A 14,588-nucleotide genomic window follows, 5' to 3' on the forward strand; every position below is an offset into this window, starting at 1 on the left:
ATTTACCTACGGATTTCCGCATTTTTCTGTGCACATACGCCATGCCCAGGCACTCCACAAGTACACTGGCCTGCAGCTATAACTACGGGTGCTCACATACGAGTTATTGCGATCCCATGCCGCGTCAGAATAATAAAACAAACATTGGATGCACCCGATGATTGCACCAATTTATGAGTTCTGTGGGTCTTCCACTGACATGGGCCTCGCATACCCTAGATTGCCAAGAAGAGGGGAGATAACCCCTCGAGGAGGGTGTTCGGCAGCCAAATAATCCGAGTCACGATTCTCAGTCATGAGGTCCTGACGAAAAAAAATAAGTAATATTTCGTATTTTTTGCGGTCATGACTGGGTCCGGACCGCTAACACTATGAACCCTTTCCCTTGTATGCAACGGAGACGTAGATAGAAGAAAGCCTCTTGACAGTGTTGACTTAATTTATATTATTTTGTTAACTATCAATTCATGGTGGAACTGCATTGTATTGTTGTTTAATTTAATAAAACGCAATTTTTTGTAGTACTTATTCCACTTTCAATCAAACAACAATATAGTGTTGACTTATTTGAGAAATTTATAAACTGAGCTCGGAGCGTTGGAGAGTTAATCCAGATGACACTTGACATGGAGACTAGTAGAACTTCTATTCGGTTACCAGCACAAAGAAACTAAACAATGATTTGTTTGCCGTTTTGATGATTAATTCATGCAAAGCTCAAGCAAATTATTATGAACATTATTTTATTTTAAAAAAAATCACAATTTTGCTGCGACAATGAAGAGCTCTTCTATAGTGGAGTGAGACAAGGTTCGCACGATTCTACACCAAAATAAAGACGCTCCACGACTATCATTCTAAGTTGTAGTAGGTATAATATCTATACTTATAATTTGTTACAATAATTGAATATGTCAAATACATAGTTTATTCTCCAAAATCATCGATGAAAATAAATAAATGACCGAACATATTATACATAGGGAATACCTAGGGGCATATCAACCGGTTGATCGCTGGATGAATTTTGGTCGATCGCACTGTAGGTACCTACACAGCCGTGTAGGTTTTATTTCTGTTCAGTTCGGTGATATTTCTGATTTCATTGAGTTTTGAAGGCGAAGGAAGCGTCAACCATTGTTATTTTTATTTCTTTGACGAGTTTACGTAACGGTCATTTTCAAATTGACCGTGATGAAGTCCGCTCGATCTCGTCGTATCTTTTGATTCGTAATCAAAAGCTTGCCGCGGGAGTTAAAGAAAGAGAAAATGTGAATTCCTTCGCTTTAAACTGGGATGCAGTTTCCCATTACCTAGCGTTTCACGGTAGAAGAATAGTTTGGTGATGAGCGCAATGAGTGATAAAGGAAGACGTTTGGAACAACGACGGTGAATTCAAGTGCTGTTTAATTTGATACACTTCAATGTCCTCATCCAAATATAATAAATTTTATTCAAGGTAAAGAATGACAATGGGAGAGTGTGGTACAGTGACGTCCATAGATACAATGCCGCCCCTAGCCAACGCCAAAATGCCGCCTCATTTTTTATACAGTATTTTTTATCATCCTTTCATGAGTCCAATATCTAAGAAATGTGTTGTATGACATTACTAACAAAATATCAGACTAATTATTCGCAAATCTGCACGTGTCGTTTCTGGTCATCAAGGACGTCACGGACGACGCAACGGAAGTAAATTAGATATCGCGAACCCGATAAAACCAGTGAACTGATTTTTTCAATGGAAAGATATTTTCGTTATTAGGTACTAAGTTTAGGTAACTTTTTTTATATATTCCAATAATTCTCCTCGATTTGCCGCCCTTCGAGTAACTGCCGCTCCCAAGCGACGCTCAATCTGCCTACCCCCACGGGACGTCACTGCCAGTTTTGATACTATACAGAAAATCATAGCTTATTTGAAATTGGACAACCCGAGTACCTAATGCATTGAATCATTGTCTTCCTCTACGTATTGGTTGTTTACGAATTTCTTTATAGGCATTTTTGACATACAAAATACTAATAGCAGTATTTTGATAAATGATAATATTGATAATATACTTGTGCACTAAGTTCAAATACCTACGTCAAATTTGACATAGACCCATAATGGGTATGTAGGTATCAGGCATGTGTATAGGTAGATAATATGTGAATGATATTGTATTTAGATAGATTATAGATTGCTAGTGTTGGAAAGCTCGAATAACATTTTGGTTCTCAGAAATCGCAAAATCCCCGATTGTACCTATATTTGGTTACTTAACTTAGGTATCTACCTACTTTAAACTTTAAAGTCCACATATTGAGAATTAATTATTTTTATTGGTACCTACTCACCTACCAATGAACTTAATTTTTCGTGCATAATAATAAATATTGACGACAATAAAGTCGCTTATCATTTTTTTGTTCTCCAAAGTGTCAGAGGTTTGATAAAATACGAATGATTACAATATGTAATTATTTATATTATAATATTATAGCATTGCAAAATCACTATCATTAACATTTACGAAACTGGGGCAATTAAATCTACCAAAATAAAAACAGTAAAAATGATACAATGAACAATATTATTTATTCGTTGATTTTGTCTCGGTTGCCGTTTATTGAAAATTCACTATTGTTTATTAATTTATCACTACGTCTAACAAACATATTTATTTGAGATTAATAGCAATATTATTGCGACCTACCTGATATTTCCAGAATCTTGTTTTGGGTTCACACGGTATTCTGGATTGGAAAATCCCGATGCTCCGGGTCATTGCCGACTGAAGAGGAATCTAAAATCTCTCTATTAATCTAAAGATGGCGGTGTCCGGGTTCAACATCATATTTTATGCCACCTTCAAAATAAGAACGATAAAGGTTGCAAATAATAATCTGTTAGTTGGAATCATTGATCAATGGTTAGAATATAACAAAATAATATCAGAATGTCTTTACAAATAAGCTATTCAAAAATGGTATAGTTAGTATAGTAGATACATAATTTATTTTTAAACGTACCTACTGCATGCGTGATAATGATAAATATTAAATACATTATGAGCTTTGGTGTTTTAATATTAATACTATCGACCTAGGGTACCTATTTGATGGAATTTGAATTTAAATCTATTAGAATTAATGTTTATGTTAAAGAAATAATATTAATTGTGTTTATCTTGGCTGTGGCATTAGATAAAAACACTTAAGATTGTGAAAGGAGATTAATCGTACGTACCATTACCCTAGGGTAGAAAATCGAAGATATAGAGCGAATTGTACAAAATATATTACGGACACTAAAAAAGTTGCATGTGGCGCAATTTTCTTCCGTTTTATTATTTAATATATTAGTTGTGCTTCCGTGCTCCATCGACCGCTCGAACCACATATCGATCGTTTCAAGTCGCTTCACGATATAATTAAAAATGTTATATATTAATATGTCATAAATCTATCATATTACTACTTATTATTATGTACAACAATATTGGAGTAGGGGTGGGCAACCACCCTTGGCTCAGCCGTGGACAGGCTTGAACAAATTATGGGAAAATAGTACCCATATCAAAATGAACCAACGTTCCACACGGTTAATAATAACTTAGGTTTTCTCTTTCTTTCTTTATGGTGCAATGATGCTATAATATACTTATATCAATGTTATGGTGTTAAAACTTGGACTGCAAAAAAAGAAACATAAGCGAAAAAGACCGGCTCTCGAAAATATGTACATATTCAAAAAGTTGTTCATTTATTCGGACACAGCCAGAATGGAAATCGATAATTTGGAAGGCTCATCGTCAGTGGAAAAATCGAGGCTCAACGCGTATGAGGGAGGTTGCCAATTGCCATCACGATGGTCCGATCAACAATTGAAGTCCGTTACGCGAAACCGGAACCGGAACCGGAACTCGGGGATCGCTGAAGAGACATACATAAATAGGACATTCAATTATTGAAAGAAGTAACGGGAAATGAAAACTGAGATAATATTAAAGAGCTGGTATTTTTTTTTATAAATAATATGTTAAATTTATGGCTGATCATACTAATTACTAATACAATACTTAATGCAAGTTTTATGGGAACGTAAAAAAAAGGGGCATTGATTTATTTTGTCATTGATGGAGCTAATATGCATATGCACAAAAACATGTGTCTTTAATTACCTATCTATACCAATAGTTACTATATAAATCTTTGTCGGGGTTTTGCCATTATTTTTAGTCAATGGAGAAGATAATATAGAAGATTCCGATGAGCAATTTGATGTAAACTTAATCAAAAAAATAAACAAATCACTCGAAAAGGAGTGAATCCGTCATGGTCAACTCAACTCAGTGATGAATGACATGAGAAACAGACTGTCCCAAATGACTAGGTTATTTCTCGAAGGTTTTAATCGACGATCGAATTAATGAATTGCTAATAATAATAATTAAAAATATGAAATATTTTAAACCGTAATAAATTATTATTTACATTAGCTTGATTTGTTTAGTGAGCTTAGTCTAAACACCGGGAGAAAGTTAAAATGGCAGATGTCTAGTGAACTACGTTTCAGACTCTGAGACACCCGTAACCCGTTCCTCTTACCGCTTTGTAACAACATTAATTTAGCATAATTCCAGCATTTAGCCGCCACTTTTGATGAATTCCTTGTAACTTGTAACGCTATCTCTATGAAACCGAGCAATCCCGTAGTACAAGTAAATATTCACTGTGTCACCCAAAAACATAGCACTTTTTGACAGTTCAGACGGCAAACTTATTGTAATAATAATTAACCTCAATACATCACTATGATAAACTACAACTAGCCGCCGATAGCAGCATTGTGTACCTATAGAGTAGATGCGCTGATGTATCTACAGTCGTGGTGATAAATAAGTGCATTACTTTACAGTTTACACGTTTATTTATTTTACTACACGTACAATATCTATACATTCATATAAGTACTATGTTTCTATGTATCGAAATCCCGCGCATAACGATCAATGAATCGGTATAAGATAGTCTATAACAGTACAAGTAACAGACATTTTTTGTCAAAATTATGTAGCATGCTTTTATTAAATAAAAATATTTTAAGCCCTGAAACATAAAACTTATTGGAACCTTATATTATACTGAATCAAAAACAGCGAGTTTTGATTATATGGTCAAAAAACAACTAAAAATTCAACATTGGTTTAGAAGGTTAAAATCATCTATTTATACCATGACCAAGGGCATTGATTCGCGTACATACAAAATTGTTTAGTACCTACCTAGGTACATTCAAATTAGAACAAAACGGCAAATAATTTTCAACTATAGGTGCGACGAAATTTCGGACTGGCTGGCAATCGGAAAGCGAAAGTCGAGATGTGAACACGTCAATTTGTTTTGTGATGGCGACGGGGGAATCAATTCTTAAATCGTGTAAAGATGACTAAAAAACGTTACCCATTTACTTGAAAAAGAAAACATGTCAATGAATATATTATTATTATTAGTAATAGAACAGTAAACATAACATTAAATGGACGCCTGTTGACTTTTTATGACAAATTATGTTTTGTTCTGCACGCGTAATTTGCACAATCTTCGCGTCCCGTAGTCTCGATCGTTTGAGACCGTGCCCCAGCTGAAGTATAGCCTTAAAATTTGCCTGTATATATTGTTTTCTATATTTTGATGACCCATATAACATTTAAAACATAACACAAAAATACTGTTAGATACCTATTTAAATGTTATGTAGTGCAGACTCAGACACACAGGATTTAAATTCAGAGTACACTGATTAGATATTACTCTTACGTATGATTTTTATATATTTTGTTACTGAAAAAATAATGTCTAAAAGCATTGAAAAGTTAATATGATTTTCACAAATATAGATACGTAGGTACATTAAACCATTGATTGACGGGTCCTTGTTGGTGCCAATTATTATTTTCTGAGAAATGCACCGAATAAAATATAAATTTAGACATTAGCCATCTTTTCGCGGTGCTCACTTTAAGGTGCAGCCAAATATAGATAGAGTTACAATATTTCAATATTTAAATCATGGTTCCATTTTTGGAGTCGAATAAGGTGTCTGTAACTTTGAGATCACCGTTAAAACCATTTGTCTTGTTTTATTGTTTGGACAAAAATATAATAAATCATTTCCGTTCCCACTCTTTTAGAAAATGAATTCTTAAATACTACAAGTCGAGTGAATAAGGTGACGAATGTGCCTGTATTATAGTCGCATATTCATATGATCTTGAATTCATCACTCCGTACCTACTGTTAAGGATCGCGATCTCCACGGACTGGAACCTCTCCGTTACCCTCGGCGATCCTGTGCTAGTACCTACTTCTTGCACTCCGCAGCTCTGAAAGCCATCGATAAGGAGAAGTCGGGACATCCTTCCAGTGACGTCCCTAGACAAAATGCCGCTCCTAGTCAGCGCCAAAATGCCACCCCTTTTTATATAGTATTTTTTTTATCATCCTTTCATGACTCCAATATCTAATAAATGTGTTGTATGGATATATTACTAACAAAATATACACCACTGAAAACAAAATTTAATCGTGGACGAGGAGCGGTAGGTGGGACGCTCTGTAAGAGGGGGGTACATCTTCAGTTTCGACGGCCAACTCAATTTCCGTGAGTACTGGTTAATAAATCAGATCCGTTTCTGGTTACCAAGGACGTCGAATGGCAACAGAAGTAAACTAGACATCGCGAACACGATAAAAAAATTACAGCCCTGCTTAAACTTTCATGTTTATTAATACGTTTTGTTTCCAACCAGTGATTTTTTTATTGAAAAGATATTTTCCTTATTACTAAATTTAGGTCTATATATACCAAATAATTCTCCTCGATTTGCCGCCCTTCGAGTAACTGCCGCCGACAAGCGACGCTCAATCTGCTTACCCCCACGGGACGTCACTGCATCCTTCACATTATCACAATATGGTCACTACGGCATATCGAGATACTGCGTCCGTTATCTTTACCTTTCGACGTCTATATATACCAAATAATTCTCCTCGATTTGCCGCCCTTCGAGTAACTGCCGCCGACAAGCGACGCTCAATCTGCCTACCCCCACGGGACGTCACTGCATCCTTCACATTATCACATGGTCACTACGGCATATCGAGATCCTGCGCCCGTTATCTTTACCTTTCGACTTTCGCGTTGACTACAAGCCTCTCCAATTTGTCGGCGCTAGCTAAGAATCCGTGCATATGATTTACGCATAATGCCTATAGCTAGAGCCTATCCAGGAATAATTTTGCGCTATTGTGCAGCGCCTTGAGTTGTATTCGAAAGACCTAGGGGCGGCAGCTTATATGAAAGTATGGTGAAGCAGGCAAGTATGGTGAGGCAGGCTGGTAATCAATTTGTGGCAAAATTTCCACGTTAACATTATATTATATGGGTACGTTATAATGACCAAAGTAAATCCTCCGTGATGGCTTGCATTTTTTTTTTATCGCGTCGCTATTTCTCGTAAGTTGCCGGCTATTGTTGGCCTGCTTCATTCAGTTGTACGAGAAAGCCGATTCCTTGCCCCTCTTTTTATTTAATACATTTATGCGAAAGACTATACATACACAAGTTTTAACATTATAAAACGGGACCTCGGTTTAACTCGCATATTAGATCTCGAAAAAACATGGAAATGAAGATGTTGTCAGTGTAACAACTCGTTTAAATAATAATATACATATTCTGAAAAAAATAATTACTTATAATAAATATATTTTATGAAGTTGTCAACTTTTATCTTCAATATGTACACGGCTTAAGATAGACTAATGTTTCACTATTATGTTCTTTAAAAGGATGGAAAATATACAATGATTTAATAATAAAATTAACACCTGACTAATTATTAGCCTTCTTGTTTTTTTTTATTTTCCCTTGATTAACTAAGTAGGTACTGTATTCAGTTTTTTTTAAATACATATTATAGAATAAAGCACTACTTATCTGATACAATCGTTGCCAACAGTCAAACTGTGGCGTAGCTACCTCATCGCACGAGTTCAATACTGGGCTTCGGGGCCTTTTTAAAATTCAGTCCACGAAAATCATTTTGAGCTTGTATAGCCTGGTTACATATTATTATCTACTATATACTTATAATGATGGTATCAGAACTGGTAGTAAGCGATGTAGGTATAAATAAAACCTCTGATCCAGTGTTCGAAATGGACCGGAGTGCGGCTCCGCTTAATGACATCCCCGAGATCGTCGCTTTGTCACTTAACAAAATGGTCTTCTGAGCTAGGTTGGCCATATAACAAAATAAGTACAAGATAAAAAGATTTTTTTATATACAACGTTTTTAAATTTTCTGTTGAATCATATAAACTTGACTTGACTAGCTTTAACGATCAAAAAAAATTGTATTTGATAGAAATAATACTGAAATGTCATTTTCATTTCCATAGTAACGCACGTATATATTAATAATTTAGTTGCTAGGACCATCCGCTTAGCAACCAATAATGGTGTCGAAATAACTTTTTATACAAAACAGAATTAACTGAAAATGAATTCAATTCTACTTAAAGATGGCTAAAAGTATTAAAAAAAATGCATTGGTATCGTGTTCTGATATATTCTAAAAGTTTCAGATGTCTAGCTAGTCGGGAAGTCAGTTAAAAATCGATTGCAAGATTTGTACCGGACAAAGAACCACCGGACAAATAAGAATACGAGCTAAGAAAAACGTTGTAAAATAAACACACTTATTTTGATATAATACATAAAATATGTTAATATTTTCGGAAAATATTATCGTGGTCCCCGTTTCGTAACATTTTCTATTTCGAGCGCTATTCCGATTCAAATAAACCGAGAGGTAAATATATACACCATTATGTTTTGATTACATAAATGCAACCATTTATGACTAAGTATGATGTAATTGACGTAACACGACAAAATACGTTTGTGCTATTATTGTTCTAGTCACTAGTGTCTAGCACTGGTATAATGCCATTTTTTTAAAAACAACTCTGTTCCAAAGTTCAAGGACAATAATAATAAAAAAGCAGCAAAGCGTAGTTCCGTTTTTGAAGTAAAGTTGATCCAAGAGTGGGTACCTACCTACCTATCTGTCTGATTATAATTAATTAAAACAATGGTCATAGAAACATGACTTGATGCACATTTTTTTATACTGTTTATAATAATAAAATAGTTAATGAGATAAATAAACAAATATGAATAAGTAAATAGTACCTACATTTGTTGCGTTATGCATAAAAACGAAGCAGTATCTACCTAACCTAACCTAATAATCCATTGTCAATTTTATTGACCATGTCACTGATAATAATATTTGATCTACTTACATTTTACTTATCATTTTATATAATATAAGTACTTACACCATTTTATTTTGACTTTGATTAGTTGAGATTTAAAAAATTAAAATGTTCTTATTTGTATATTTTTTACAATGTTATTACTTATTTGTTATTAAGATTATTCAATAGAAATCTACAGTGCCAGGCTACGAACCAAATCAGAAAATATTACAACTTCAGTTGAAAATTTTACACTGGACCCAATAATAGGTGGATACATTACAGCTTTCTAATTAATTTTATATTATAATAATATACTTAATGGATACTAACCAAAATGATACAACTGCAACCTGATAATTTACAACATTGACAGTAGGAATGCAATATAGTTTATATTAGTTGCGTCTGATGATGTTACAGCCAAAATTATGAACAACATTAATTTATAAAATTTAAAATTATTAATATTATTCTACTTATACACAGTAAATGCCATTTCCACATGCCTGAAGATCGCAATTACTCTGGAAGATTTCATGTATTTGTTTTATTGCTTTCTGTCAGGTTAGTGACGTCTACTAGAGATTTTTTAGCGATTTACTTCACCTGTTCACTTCATCTCATTGGAATGCACCATCTGCCTTTTTCCAAGACACTGGCCATAGCCAGTGACGTCCCGTCGGGGTAGGCAGATTGAGCGTCGCTTATTCAGCGGTAGTTACTCGAAGGGCGGCAAATCAAGGAGAATCATTAGGTATACCTATATATAAATAAATACCTAAACTTAGTAATGACGGAAATACCTATCTTTCCATCAAAAAATTCAGCTCACTGGTTGGAAAAAAAATGTATTAATTAACACGAAGTTTTAACAGGACTGTAATTTTTTTATCGGGTTCGCGATTTCTAGTTTACTTCCGTTGTCCTTGATGACTTTTGATTGATGATTTGCGAATTATATTTAGGTAAGTACAACCTTACCTAATTAATTTATACAAATATTTTTGCCAGTCACTCGCGAGTTTTGAAAAGTGTCAGGTGTATTTTTAAATGTATCTGAAATCGTGGATTCGCAATATTGTCTATTGAAGTAAAGATGGCATTTAAATTAGATGTAGTGAGTGGTATATATTTTGTTAGTAATGTATCCATGCAACACATTTCTTAGATATTGGAGCCATGAAAGGATGATAAAAAATACTGTATAAAAAATATGGCGACATTTTGGCGCTGCTCCCTAGGGGCGGCATTTTGTCTAGGGACGTCACTGGTTACGTAATAATAGTAAAAATAATAAACGATTTATCCCATCGAACAATACATGCGTTTCTCACACTTAAATGGTATTCTATCACCTATTAATTATTGTTAATCAACTACCTTTAATACAGACGAGACATATTTTATTTTAATCTATAACTTTATTATAATTTAAGGGCGGAATGCAGAAACATTTGTCATAACTAAAATGTCGTTAGCAGAAAACACTATGCATAAACATTGTCCTTAGTTAAGATCATTTCTATTGAAAATAATACCATATTTAAAAATTCTCTTTCCTTTAGCTGAGGTAAATTATTTTATAATTGTTAAACGATGACAAAAATATGACAACTGCATTTTATAAATGCAATAACTATAAATACATATTAATATTTAATTATAATACTCTTATGTTTCCATTATAAGTCATTATACGTGATTCCACAGGCACCGCAAGATATTTTTTTAACATGGTAACACTAGCGTCAAGTGTCATTCTTCACCTGGCATTTTGTATTTCTGCGGGTTGGCGTATAAAAGTAAAATAATATTCTGCAAGTACATGCCAAACGAATTAACACTATCAATATCCACATTGAGATACATTGTTAAATGAATTTGAGTGTATGGACTGTTTTATAGACATGCAAATTTATTTTGACAGCAGCTGTCAGTGGTAAATGGTAATACAGAGGAGGGGCGTGTTCATAACAAAAGTAGTCTATGGTTAAGGATTCCTTAACTCTATACTCAGGATTGTCTATTGTCATGCTTTTCGGCGACTTACGGAACGAAATCTTAGATTGTGCATGCTGCTCTAACATCGCATATTTTCGTTTTTGTATTTTGTTCAGTTACAAAACACATTATTATAATATTATTAACTCTTACCTATACCTATTTACCTATCACCCAGTCTAAGGTCGTCATTGAATGCTTACGAGCGATCAATCTAGAAGACATATTATTCTCTTTATAAAGTTTTCGTTTTGTATCCTGTGTAGGCGAGTTTAGAAATTGTGAAAAAGGTTTTGTATTATTTGAAGGTTGGCATGCCTCACCGGCCCTAGCATTATTCTTCATGTATCATTAGTATCACTCACCAAGTTCCAGACTTCCATAAAAGGAAAGATAAATAAACCTCCCAAGATTTCTAAGTAAGTTGGCATATGTTTAAAATAAACAATGTTATTGAAACAGATCCGTGGGTTGCTTAAAAGCGTTTGTGTGTTTTTTACAAGACTCTGCCATCAAAGATGGATAACTACATTGCTTACAGTATTATCTTAATAATTAATAGATTTAACTTGCAAAAGGGTAAGAAGGTTCTGTCTAATCATCAATGATTGTTTGGTAGTGTTACCGCAAATCGATTCAGACGTGAAAGAATTCTTTCTTAAGACTTATACCTCAGATGAGGCATGGTCTAAAACAGGGGGGGGCAAACTTTTTGGATAGAGGGCCAAATCCAAGAATTCAAAATGAGTGGCGGGCCGCAAGTAAAATACCATTTTTAGATATACACTATTTATTATCACGAAAAATAAACATTTCAAAAAAATTAATGAGAAGAATGAAACTGTTGTAGATTTTTTTTAAATTCAGGTGTTAATTTTGTAGTTGATATTCTCAAAACTGCTTGTAAATGGCCATCGGAGATATTTGATCGTAAAGAATTTTTATTGAGGTTCATGATCGAAAATGTTTGTTCACATATATAAATTGATCCAAAATAACGAAAATTTTTCTTGCATAATCTTTAAGTTGGTCGAATTTGTCTGAATTAAGGACATTGTAAAATTTGGAGATTTCTTCACGACGATGCAATTCTCTTAAATCAGTATCACACTGCAGATCAATAATCTCAAGTTGTAGCTCTGTCGGTACACTATCAATATCTATTGAAATCGATGTTCAACGTAGAAAACAGTGGTTACATAGTGTGAGACGAGACGCAAGGGAGACATACTGAGATAATACATTTACGAAACAACAAATTCTTCAAATTTTAATCTATCGTCAATATTTTTTAAAAAATTATAAAAAAAGTTATTCATAATCAGAAGTACAATTAATGATGGCGGGCCGCAAAAAAATACCCGGCGGGCCACATGCGGCCCGCGGCCCGCAGTTTGCACTCCCCTGGTCTAAAAAGATCGTGACTAGGCGATGCGCGGATTGCGGGTCGCGGGTGTAAATGACGCGAGCCGAACGAAATATAATTTGTCGTAATAATTCAACATCCGTCCTTTTTATGTTATGTTTATTATTATATTCGTAATAATAATAGTATATTCATTGACATGTTTTCTTTTTCAAGTACATGCGGAACGTTTTTTAGTCATCTTTACACGATTTAAGAATATATTCATCCGAATTCATCACAAAAGAAATTGACGTGCGAACAGGTCGACTATTCCTCTCCGAATGGCAACGCCGCCGAAATTTCGTTCCACATAGTGTTGAAAATTATTTGCCGTTTCACTTATGTACGCTCTTAATAATTGACCTAATTTTGTCTTTATATTCGAAATTACAAAATTGTGATGGTATTCTTTACATTTTATTCCACGAAAAAGACATTCCTGGTATAAATGGGTTCACATTATTTTAAGACACAGGAATAGCTGATTCATCAATACATATTACATACCTGATGAATCTGTTACCGCCTGTTGGTAGGACTCCTTCATACGGTCGATTGTACCTACCTTATAAATTCCTCAATCGTAATGAATACTAGTATCGTAATCAAAATAATGCATTCAGTATTGTCAGTTTTGAAGGCATTCTGGCCAACAACCGGTATGGTAAAGCATACACGACTGCAGATAAGTCGATGTACCTTAAATCAGCTGTGCCTGCATTTTGTTGTAGATGTAGATGCAGTGACGTCCCATGGGGATAGGTAGATTGAGCGTCGCTTGGGGGCGGCAGTTACTCGAAGAGCAGCAAATCGAGGAGAATCATTTGGTATATATAGAAATAGCTACCTAAACTGAGTACTTAATAACGAAAATATCTTTCCTTAAAAAAAATCAGCTCACTGGTTGGAAACGAAATGTATTAATTAACATAAAAGGGCTGTAATATTTTTGTCGGGTTCGCAATGTCTAGTTTACTTCCGTTGACCTTCGAAGTCCTTGGTGACCTGAAACGACACGAGCACGGATGATAAAAATGTTATATAAAAAATGGGGCGGCATTATGGCGCTTCCAAGGGGCGGCATTTTGTCCAGGGACGTAATTGTGTAGATGCCAAAGAAATAGAACGAGTGTTTAATAATTATATAAAAACGGTAACCACCGGGTCCATAGGCACGTAGTTTTTCACTAACTGTCCAAAGTTACTCTCTCTCAATTAAGCCCTCATTATGATTCTATAATATACTCATTCTATCTCTACGAAGAGTCAGGATGAGACCCTCAAACGACACACAACGGTCCACGTAAACGAAGACATCATCGACGTCTGACTATGTTTCAGTTTGCATGCGGCTCGATTCGATGATACAGTGGGGATCAAGACGAAAAGGCAGCAAATCCAAAACAAGTACCCAGTGACGCGTTTAGTGACGTAGTGGCTCGACACACCGACTGATTTTTAGGCCACCTACGATAAAAAAAATTAACATATTTTCATATCCATGAAATCCACTATAAAACATGTAGGTTGGTGGTGGTGGTGGCACAAACGGTGGCCGCGCGGCATAAGCGTTGGACTATAAAGCCGTGGGTCCCAGGTTCGAATCCTGGGTCTGGCAAGTACACATATTGTTTTTCAATTTGTGTGTGTCAGGGTATGGACGGTTGAGCAAGTGGCTGACATCTATTTCTCGTAAAAAACAAAAAAAATCAGTCAATACAAACCTCCACTCTGTGGAGGCCCATACGATCCTATCAGGATCGGACATGGTAAAAAAAAATATATATAATAGTAATATTTTCAATTTCTATCTTTTGCAACGCATTTTATGTCTCTTAGTTTAGCTCATGATCTG

The sequence above is a fragment of the Rhyacophila brunnea genome, unplaced genomic scaffold (assembly GCF_057557595.1).
Source record: "Rhyacophila brunnea isolate RB1 unplaced genomic scaffold, BYU_Rbru_1.0 scaffold_11, whole genome shotgun sequence".
NCBI classification, from domain to species: Eukaryota; Metazoa; Arthropoda; class Insecta; order Trichoptera; family Rhyacophilidae; genus Rhyacophila; species Rhyacophila brunnea.